Genomic DNA, 11306 nt, shown 5'->3' with positions numbered 1-11306 from the left:
TTTCCATGCATTTATGGATCTTCAGACCAGCAATTCAAATGCTTAAAGACAATTCTCATTTAACTTTGTCTCTTCTACTTGCCCATGGTTTTATAGATCTCCAGACCAGCAATTCAAATTCTAAAAGGCAATGTACAATGTAGTGAATTTTTAACCTTAGAGGAGGGGGGGGGGGGGGGGTGGGGGATATGTATGTGTACTTAGCAAAAAGTCTCTGACAATGAAGGTAAACAAACAATTTAAACATAAAGAAATACAGAAAACAAAGGTGCAAAATTGCTCCCAAGGAGGGGGTGATTTGTTTTCTTCAATGTTATGAACATTTTATGTCACTCTTATACTTTTTTTTCCTCAGCAGATTCCTCCTCTTCCTCTCTCTTCTGTCTATGTCTTATCCATCTTATTCCTTTTCATTTATCCTTTTCTGTCTTTTTTCATAATTTGAAATATTTGTTTGTGTTTATTATTATTTAATTTCAATGCAATATGATGAACAATTCTTCTTCATTTCTAAAAATCTGTTTATGTTCCTTGTCGAATTAGGTGAATATATTCAATTCTCTTAATATATTATTTTAGACAATGCAAATAAGAAGTCTTTGTATGTAGGATTTTTTCATTACAAATTATTTAATCCACATATTAAGAATAATTGTATTTCAATAGTCAGAATGCAAATTGCATATGTTACATGTTGTTAGGTAGGGTAAGTTATAATGTTTGTCCTACCTAGCAACAACTGATGTATACAATTTCAATTCTGACTATTGAGATATTTATTTATTTATAACAGGTGAAGGAAAAAAAGTACATGAGGTACTTCACAAAGGCATATATGCATAAATTCTGTTATATTACAAAAATTGCCTAATCAGGATCCACAACTGTACACTGTATTATTAAGAGGTAAATATTCTATGTCAAGCATAGAGGGCACATACAAGTAGCATTCATGTCACTTTCTCTTCCTCTTATTCTCTCTATTTTTGATATACCTTCATTTCCTTTCCCTCTCTACTAAACTCATTAATTACTGAGCAGTACACTCATTGACTTTATAACAAATTGTATCATGATTTAATTCACTGAGCTGCTTTATAACATTGACATGGACTGTACATTGTCATTAAATCATTTACAAAGATATACATTCAGCTAGAGGCAGCATTTCACATCATTTACTGACTGATTGAGTAAAACAAATTGTGTGCATTTTGAACAAATAGCCATAGACAGTTATTTTCTATCAATTATACTTTCTTATTCACATAAATACATTTTTTCATAAAGATACGGATAAGGAAGAGGGCGCCCTTGATGGATTTGTAAATAGTACACAAATGAGAGCAGGGACAACATAAAGACCGGTACAGCCATGCCCAATCCACATCAGACTTCTACGATTTACGGAATGAGAAGACATTCTAAAACGTAGCTCTACGCTAAAGGATGTCCACATCAAAGGTCAAAAGGTCGGCATAAGCGATGACATGCACAGCGACACACGAAAAGAGCACAAGAAATTGATGACGAAAGTGAGAAAACTATGACAGGAAAATAAATTTGCATTCATTCCAAATTCTGTTCCTAGGGTGATCAAATACAAAGATGGTCCAAAGGAAGCTCCTGGTTTACTGAAAACACTACAAATGTCTGATGTACATGTATAGGAATTGAAATGCTATGTCAACCTGTTTACATGGAAATAATTACTATTTTGTTCACAGTAAAATCTGCATTGATAACATAATTTGTCATGTTTGTTGTATTTGTACAGTTTTAGTAGGCCAAATACGTTACTCTAATGAACTGTCCCTGCTCTCTTTTGAACCTGAAAGGTAAAAAGGTTAACCCTCATTTTGGATAGTTTCTTATAGCAAACAGTTGTTTAAATCTACAATGTTAGTTTTTTATCACGTTTTTCTTCATTTTTTACCTCCTTATATTATCATACAAGTCTAGGATACAAAATCAACTCATTTTGCTGAGAGATATTGCAAGTTTATTAGTATAAACACATGCATAAAGACATTTATCATGGATTTGGAAACACACAAAGAACTATGTTACATGTATATGATGGATAGTGTAATTGATATAAAACTTTGTTTGCTCAATGTGAGAGGGTTAGGAAATTCCTTTAAACGACGATGTATATTTACGGTAGAGGTTTACGGTACACCATGTGTAAAGTCCTAGAAGGACTAAGGAAAGTGGATAGAAAATAGAAGTAAAATAGAAAGGCGAGAAAGTGGAGGTTGGAAGGAAGAGTATCTTTCGGAAGTGAGTATAGTCCTGAAAAGGACTGTAAACCAGAAAGTTGTAGATAGGATGAGAGGTTTGAGTAGAAGACTGGATTGAGTTGGAGAGTTGAGTAGAGTTGCAGAGCAGGAGCAGGAGAGTAGACTCGACGTTTCGGACAGGTTGACTGTCCGTCTTCAGGAGTCGGACAGTCAGAGAGACAAGCAAAAATAGCTGAAAGATACTACCATCAAAAATATTGAACAGAAGAAACATGTGAAAATACTCCAGAAAAGATTACCGGTACAGATGATTGCTAAGAATTCCCAAGGATCATCTTCCACTCCTCTGCTAGCAGCAATGACTCCCAGGAGTATAAAGACAAGATCACAACTACCACAAGCAGTGCGCAAGAAGCTGCTGTTTGCCAATGCCCTGACGAATCAAATTAGAATGAAACGAAAGGACACTACAAAACAAGACCTGAGAAGGATTTTGATGGGTATGATATCAGGGAAATTGTCAAAAAGTACTGATGCGTTAGACTGTTCCACAAAAAACGGGGATGAGTCGATCAACCTTATCTAAAATTTTATACCTGCGAGCACGCAGGATGACTGCCGTTCAGAAGAGAGTTATTTCTTTCCTTGAAAGAGATGTCAGCAAGAGGGATGCCACCATGAAGGTGCAGAATTGCATACTGACTGATTACCTGCCCAAAAATAGTATTTTTCGCCATGGGTCTTGCATACAGTCTCTCTTCATATACAGTGCAACATCTACGCACACACAATCACCGTTAGTACACACTTTTTGTGTCAGACTGTCCAGAGTGTTATACCATTGGAAGTGAAAGTAGACATGGCTTATCCCGGGGAGCAGCTGGACAACATCATTTATTGTCAGCAAAGTTTGCTGTGGGGATACCCAAGGACAAGTGTGACTCATCGGGAGGCAGTGGTGAGGAGAGCGGGGGAACGAGATTCTACCACCGGGCTTGATGGGCGTGGTGATCATCGACGGAGGTCCAGTTTACAGCGGCGTCAGGAAGGAGACATGCAGTGAGTGGACTGTCCGGAATTTTCGTTGATGATCTTACTCGAGCTGAGGAGCAAGGATTTTACTTCCTAGTAGTGAACTGTGTACATGTATTTATAATCATATTCTCTTTTTTTAATTATTAGTCGTTGTATTTGAAAATGAATGTCTTAGTATTTTATATGTCTATCTTTTTATTATGTTCACACAATGTCCACACAAGTTTTAGATATGTTCGATTTCAATCACTAAAACGTTTGAAATATTTCCGATCACGAATTTTATATTATCATAATTTATCAGCCACCTTTCAAACGGAAATATATCGAGTAGAGAATTGTATTTTTAATCTTATACTTCTTAGTGGTGATGTGGAAACCAATCCTGGTCCAAACTATAAATTTCCATGTAGAACATGTGAAAAACCAGTTAAGAATAATCAAAACGGTCTTCTGTGTTCCATATGTCAAAAATGGCATCATACCAAATGCCAAGATATAAGTATACACGAGTATACTAGATTATACCAAAACCCAAATGAAAAATGGACTTGTTTAACATGTTCTTTACCCTCTTTTTGCGACTCGCTATTCACAACCTCCATTGCAAATGTTGCACGTACTCGACGTATAAGTGAATCTGAATTAAGTACCCCAACCAATGTCGATGACACAACACTTTATGAATACTTTAATGATAAATTCAAGGCAAAAGGCCTGCATTTCGTCCATTTAAATGTTAGATCCATTTTGTATAAAATTTCTGAACTTCGATTACTTTTTTCTAAGAATAAAATTTCCATTATCGCAATTTCTGAAACGTGGTTGAACTCGTCTGTAAATGATGAAGAAGTCTGTATAGATGGATATTGCATTTTACGACGAGACAGAACATCTGGGCAAGGAGGTGGTGTTTGCCTCTTTATTAGAAACGATATTGCCTTCAATTTAAGAGCCGATCTCATGTTAGAAATCGTTGAATCATTGTGGGTCGATGTTTTTTAACCACGAACCAAACCAATTACATTTGGCGTCTACTACAGACCCCCTAAAGATCATACTTTTATTGAAAGACTCTCCGAAACTTTTGATAAATTAACAAAAGACGATGAGGTCATAGTTTTAGGAGACATAAATATTTGCCTTTTGCGAAAGTCTCCATTATCCAGAAAATATGAAAATATATTGAATTTAAATGGTTTGAACCAACTTATAAATCTGCCCACTCGTACATCACAGACGACTTCCTCATTAATAGATCACGTATTATGTATTAAGGAAGAGCGTATGTCAAAGTGGCGTTATTGACCTTGGCATAAGTGATCATTCACTAACTTATTGCTCAAGGAAGCTTATTAGGCCCGTGTTTGGGCACCACAAAACTATATCCATTAGAAGAATGAAAAGTTATAATGTAGATGATTTCAATTTAAATTTATCTCTAGCCGATTGGTCTAAAATAACAGAATGTAACAAAGTAAATATGGCATGGGCAAATTTTAAAACTATTTTTTTATCAATAGTTAATATGAGTGCACCTCTTAAACAAGTAAGAATCAAGCAAAGAACAGAAAAATGGATGAACAATGAAATTATTGCGATAATTAAAGAGAGAAATGTAGCTTACAAAAATATGAAAAGGGATATTAGTAATTTGGATCTCGCAAGAAAATACAAAGCATTAAGGAATCTAGTACAAAGAAAGGTTAAAAGAGCTAAAGTCGAATATTTTCAAGATCAAATTGAAGAAAATAAACATGACTCCAGGAAGTTATGGAAAAATTTGAAGGGCTTAGGTCTAAAAGGCAAAGGGAAAAGTGCTCAAGAGACAGCTATTAATGTCCAGGGAGAATTATGTCATGATAAATCAAGAATAGCAAATGAGTTCAATAATTATTTTACAACTGTGGCTGACAAGTTAGCGTGTAAATTACCAGTAAACACGAACAAATTCCATGCCGACAGTGAAAGATTTCAAAAGTTTTATGACGAGAAAGACATCTCAAAAGATAGTTTTCACTTTTCTCCAGTTACAGAAAAGTTTGTTTTAGATGAGTTAAACAAGTTGAAAGTATCAAAAAGTACTGGACTAGATATGATACCAGCCAGATTTTTAAAAGATGGGGCGAGAAATTTGTATGAACCTTTGAATTATATAATCAATTTATCTCTGTCTTCTACCTTTCCTGACGACATGAAAATTGCAAAAGTAACACCGCTACATAAAAAGAAAGACAAAACTGACGTTGGTAATTATAGGCCTATCAGTGTTTTAAGCGTAGTTTCAAAAATTTTGGAAAAATCGGTTCATGCTCAAATAGAGAAATATTTTCAAGAAAAAAAGTTAAGATATGAATTTCAGTCCGGCTTTCGTAACGGATATTCCACTGAAACATGTTTAATACATTTATCGGATTTTGTTAGGAATGAAGTTTCTCAAGGGCGCTTTGTTGGAATGGTTCTTCTGGACTTACAAAAAGCCTTTGATACTGTAAATCATAACATACTGTTAAAGAAATTGGAAGTGATGGGTTTGGATTCGGCATGTGTTAAATGGTTTAGATCATATTTAACTAATCGTCATCAAGTGGTAACTATGCAGAAGGTAATATCTGATTCCCAGCCTATTAAATGCGGGGTTCCACAAGGGAGCATTTTAGGCCCCATTCTCTTTATGTGTTATATTAATGATATGTGTACTTGTGTTAATGATTCTAAATTACTTTTATATGCTGACGATAGTGTGTTACTATATTCAGATACAAATCCTAAGTCAATTGAAGAAAAACTAAGTGCAGAATTGGCAAAATGCATCGAATGGATGACAGACAACAAGCTTAGTTTACATGTTGGAAAAACAGAAAGTATTTTATTTTGTTCGAAGGGAAAGTTTAAATATACACGTGACTTCAAGGTTACCTACAATAATCAAGTGATTGAGAGTAAAGATTCAGTAAAATATTTAGGAATAAATTTAACTAGTGATCTGTCATGGACAGGTTTGGTAGATTCAATTGCCAAAAAGGCTAATTCTCGCTTAAAATTTTTGTATAGATACCAAACTTGTATGAACATGAAGTCGAGACGTATTTTGTGTTTTGCTTTGATACAATGTTTATTTGATTATGCTAATGCTGCTTGGTACAGTAGTCTGGGCAAGATGGATGAGAAAAAGTTAAGAATAATTCAGAATAAGATGGTAAGATTTATTAATTGCTTAGGCCCAAGAACACACGTCGGGAAAAATGAACTTGAAGAAGCAGGTATACTCTATGTAGGTCAAAGGTCTAAACAACTCGTGTTACACCATGTCCATAAAATATACTACTCAGATGTAGATCATTATATTACTAATAATTTTACTCGTGTCTCAAATATCCATGGATACGATACAAGAAATAGTCATTTTAATTTTGTTTTACCCAAGCGAAAAGGACAAATTGGAAACTCTTTTTATTTTAATGGTATCCAATTTTGGAATTCTCTCCCAAAACATGTCAAAATAGTTAAGAATTGTTCACACTTTAAAAGTGTATTAAAACAATACCTAAAGCATGAATCCCTTCAAGAACAGTAATATCAGTTATCTTAAATCACAGTTCATTATGTGTAGCGCATGTTTTTAAGTTTAATCTTGCATAATATACCGTAGATCATTGTTTGCTATAAGTTCTAGAAATTTTTGTTGTTGTTTATGTTATATTATTTATTCGTAATATTCGTAGTAGTTATTAGTTGTGATATTTTATTCTCATGCCGTACTGTACACGTACTTTATAGGACCCCGTTGGAAATAAGCCTTTTCCGGCTTTCATGGGTTATCCTGTCAATGTATCTTCTTGTTTCATTTTGCTCTATGTACATGTAAGCATTCAATGTACTATACTTGACGAATAAAATCAATCAATCAATCAATCAATACTTATAAGCTCTGCTGCGACAATCCTGATGTGAAGGTTTCATTCTCCAAATTCTGCAAGCTTCGTCCATCGCACATGAATTTCTCCAAAAAGAACAAGAGGCCGACGACCAACTGACACCCTTGTGTCGGTGGTTAGTCAGTAAAGAGGGACCAGATGAGGGTACCATTCTTCTATGGGACCCCGCTGGAAAATACCTCTGGATAAACCAAGAGTTTTTTTTTTCATCAAGGATGGTGTCATCTGGAAGAAAAATAATGACACCCAGCTAGTTGTGCCACAGTCATTATCGGTAACTGATCAGGGCAGGAATTTTGAGAGCAAGCTATTTCTGAACATGTGTTGTTACAACTACACAATGCTATGACTACCCCTAACCAACCACCAGCTAATGGCCTAGTTGAACGCTTCAATCAGACATTAATGGATGCAGTAAGATGTTACCTTGGGAAGTCCCAGAACCAGTGGGATCGTAATCTTGCTCAAATAGCTTGGGCCATTCACTCCACCATTAAACTGAAGTACCGGATTCACGCCCAATCAGTTGATGTTGGGCGTGAAACCAATCAGCCAGCAGAACTGGTTTTTCCCCTCCCCCCATCCGTCCCTGACCGCTGGCAGAAAATATTCATAACGTGCATTAAACACTGCTAGAACTACACTTCGGTCAACGCATCGAGGGATGATGCAAAGGTATATCTACGTCAGTTAAAGAAAAGTGATCGGATGTAACTTTTGGATTTGGCTACTCCGGCTGCTCGTTAGAAACTGTTCCCCACTTCAACAGCTGCATCTGCATTGTTATAGTTCTAAAGAAGAACTACAGAAAGGTATCTCCACCCTACAGGTCAACAAGGCAGCAGGCATCGACAGCATCAGATAGGAGCAGATTAAACACATGGGCTCTGTAGCACAGAAATGGCTGCTAGACATGTTTTACAACTGCATCAAGAACACCTGTGTCTCAAAACAGTGGCTTCGAACCAAAGTCATCGCTATCCTCAAGCCAGGAAAGGACTCGATCGAAGCCATGAACTTTCAACCGATCTCGCTCCTGTGCCAAACATACAAGCTGCTTGAATGCCTTATTCTTAACAGAATTGGGCCTCACGTTGACAGCCAACTAAACTGTGAGCAGGCAGGTTTCCGACCAGGAAAATCCACCACGGGACATATTCTCAACCCGACCCAACACATCGAAGACGGTTTTCAGAACAACCTCATCACAAGTGCAGTATTTGTGGATTTATCTGCGGCTTATGGCACTGTCAATCACCAAAGGCTACAGACAAAACTTCATGACATCACAAATGACCTCAAACTCACAAGATTCATCCAGAAGATAATGCAGAACAGACGCTTCTTTGTTGAACTTGATGTTTGTACCCTAGGACGAGTTTTACTTTTATTCAAAGGCTTAAAACTTAAATGTTATTATAAGCCTTGATGTAAAAAAAAAAAAAATTCATAATCTTGATAATGGAAAAGGCCTACAATGCCTATTAATTTATGCCAAAGTTAAACATAAGCATTTGTTGATTAATCCAAAGATAATAGTGGTTTACATTTTTATTAAATTACTTCTTTGTTCTTTTTCCACACAAGGTTTGACGAATAATGGCACTATCTTTGAGAAACCAGCAAAGGGTTAATTATAACGACCTTGCATCAGACACATCTATTCCAAGGGTAGAGAAGACTGAGAGTTGGTCAACCCGAAAGTTCTTTGAACTTTTTATAATTGATACAAAGTTTGAGGAGGAGCAACTGTACAGTCTTGTACATTATATGGCTTGGCCACCTAAATTTGATGAGTGGCGTCTTCCTTCAGACATACTAGATGTTCTAAAGGAGCTTTAAGTGTCTGAGCACACCCAAGGGTGTGCTCTGCAACAGATCTCCTGCTGATGTATACAGTAACAGGGGAAACGTAATATTGTGTCAGCAAGTGAAGGAAGCGTCCATGCGTGCAAACGTTCGACTAATGAAGAAGAGTAAGGGGAGCCGAACATCCATCTATTGCGATGAGAAGGTCCTCATTAGGTATCCATCAAAATGCCATGGTAAACGAGTACTCTAGCGAAGATACGTCCTGAGAAGTGTAATTGAGAACAGGAAACTTGCACAGAACAAATATAAGATTAAATACCAACGACCCAAAGGCAAATTGTACACAGAGTGAATACCTGTGTCTGACGTGACAGGCTTCACAGGGCACCAGGAAAAGCGTGCTGCCAGGAGAACCGTTACAAATGAACGAAACAAAGAGTTGCACAAGAAAAAGTACTACATTCTAATGTCTCACAAAGACAGACTACAGCATTTCAACTGCCTGACCAAATTACACAATCCTAGTCTCTCCCGACGGTGAATACTCTCAACACATTGTGTGAGAATATATGTTGTACAACAAAGTAGATTTCCCCCACTTAAATCGCTTGCTGCAACTCGTACCATGGTGTCTGTACATGGACCATGATGACATCGAGACCACGTGGGAAGGTTTCTTGGATATCTTGGATTGGGCTGTCAGAAAAGGCAAAAAATTCCATCGGCTATGGAACCTGAGATTTACAGGCAGGTTTTCTCTGCTCTTCAAGAAGGACATCGTGGAGCCACCAAAGCAGTAAGATTGAAAAACAAAGCATGGCACAGAGTAACTAGGTGTATTCGAATGTGGCTATCAATACAGATAAAGAGTGTTCACAATCCTCTATCTGGTTGTGTAGAATATTGACTGGTGATGCCTTCAAAGGATGTTCATGACCGAATAATGTTAAGAACTGATGAAGTCGACCTGGTGCTTTCGAAGTTTTACCTGGAAACTATCGAGGATGGAGCTTTGAAACTGCATAAACGATTAGCAAGTATTTTTGTTGGTCTGAACAAACTGAAAATTCAACAATGGTTAAACAAAAGACAATCTGTGCAACAGAACAAGCCGCTTTTCACAAATGTAGCACCCCTCATTCCTATACAGGCCAAAGAAATCATGGAACGCAACCAAATTGATCTTGTAGATATGAGAAGTCTATCTGACATTGGTCCGGAGTCTGACTACAAATATGTACTCTCTGTCATTGATTTCTTCAGTAGATACCTGTTCTTAAGACCTGTGCAATCCAAATCATCAGAGGAAATTGCTGAGCAACTGAAAACAATAATGCTACTTATGCTATTTATGCCAATCATATTAAGAACTTTAAAGTTGTCAATGTCATTTGTTATCCTTAAGGTAACCACCAAAGAGATTGCTTTGACAATGACAACAGCTATCAGGAACTTCATGAGGGTGCTTTACCTTCAGTTTCCCAGCCCATCCTTTGCACAAACAAAAGCCACTTGCCAGGAAGAGGCCACTGCCAAGAAAAAGGACAAACTGTGCAAACACAGAAGTTGTGGAAACATGTCCAGCTAATGAAGAGCTAGATGCCATTGTGAGGCCAATTGTTGAACGGAACAAGTCTTCGAAAAATTGTTACTTTCTTTTTGGGATATCGAGCTGTTCGTGCTACTTTACAGACACAAGGCTATCTTCTGAAATATGAGCAAGTGAGACAGTCGATGCTGCGAGTCGATCCTGCGGGAGTTGCTTTAAGATGGGGTCAGACAGTACAGAGGAGAACCTACCACGTGGCTGCTCCAACATCTTTAAGCTTGATAGAGAAGAAACTTCCAGTGACAAGGCAACAGGTACAAGATACACGCAAGAAAGAGTTGTGGAGCAGAAAGTTAAAAGGCAAGACATTCTGATTGCTATAGTCTTCTACAGGAGGTCAAGGACAAAAGCGTGATCAACAATTATCATTTTGAGTTGCTGAAAATGAAAGCAAACTTTGGGGAAAATACTTTCCCCCTGTCCACACACAACATTTTCTGTGATTAGGCATGATTAGTTATATCGTTTCGCGATAGTGATACCGTTTCTCGATAGTTTTACGATGAAATTGTGTGTGTGGACGCTCACTAGCCTAACTGGGCGAGGCTTAACGTGGGATCGCAGGCGAAAGGAGATATGACCTCTCATTTCCGCTTCCGTTTCATGACCGCTGCGCAGCCAGCTGATTATAGCTATACATAAATATACTGCATGCACTGTTCCAGTGGC

This window comes from Strongylocentrotus purpuratus, unplaced genomic scaffold (genome assembly GCF_000002235.5).
Source record: "Strongylocentrotus purpuratus isolate Spur 01 unplaced genomic scaffold, Spur_5.0 spur5_scaffold_19, whole genome shotgun sequence".
Taxonomy (NCBI): domain Eukaryota; kingdom Metazoa; phylum Echinodermata; class Echinoidea; order Camarodonta; family Strongylocentrotidae; genus Strongylocentrotus; species Strongylocentrotus purpuratus.
The sequence above is the reverse complement of the archived record's forward strand: the minus strand, read 5'-3'. Positions refer to the sequence as shown.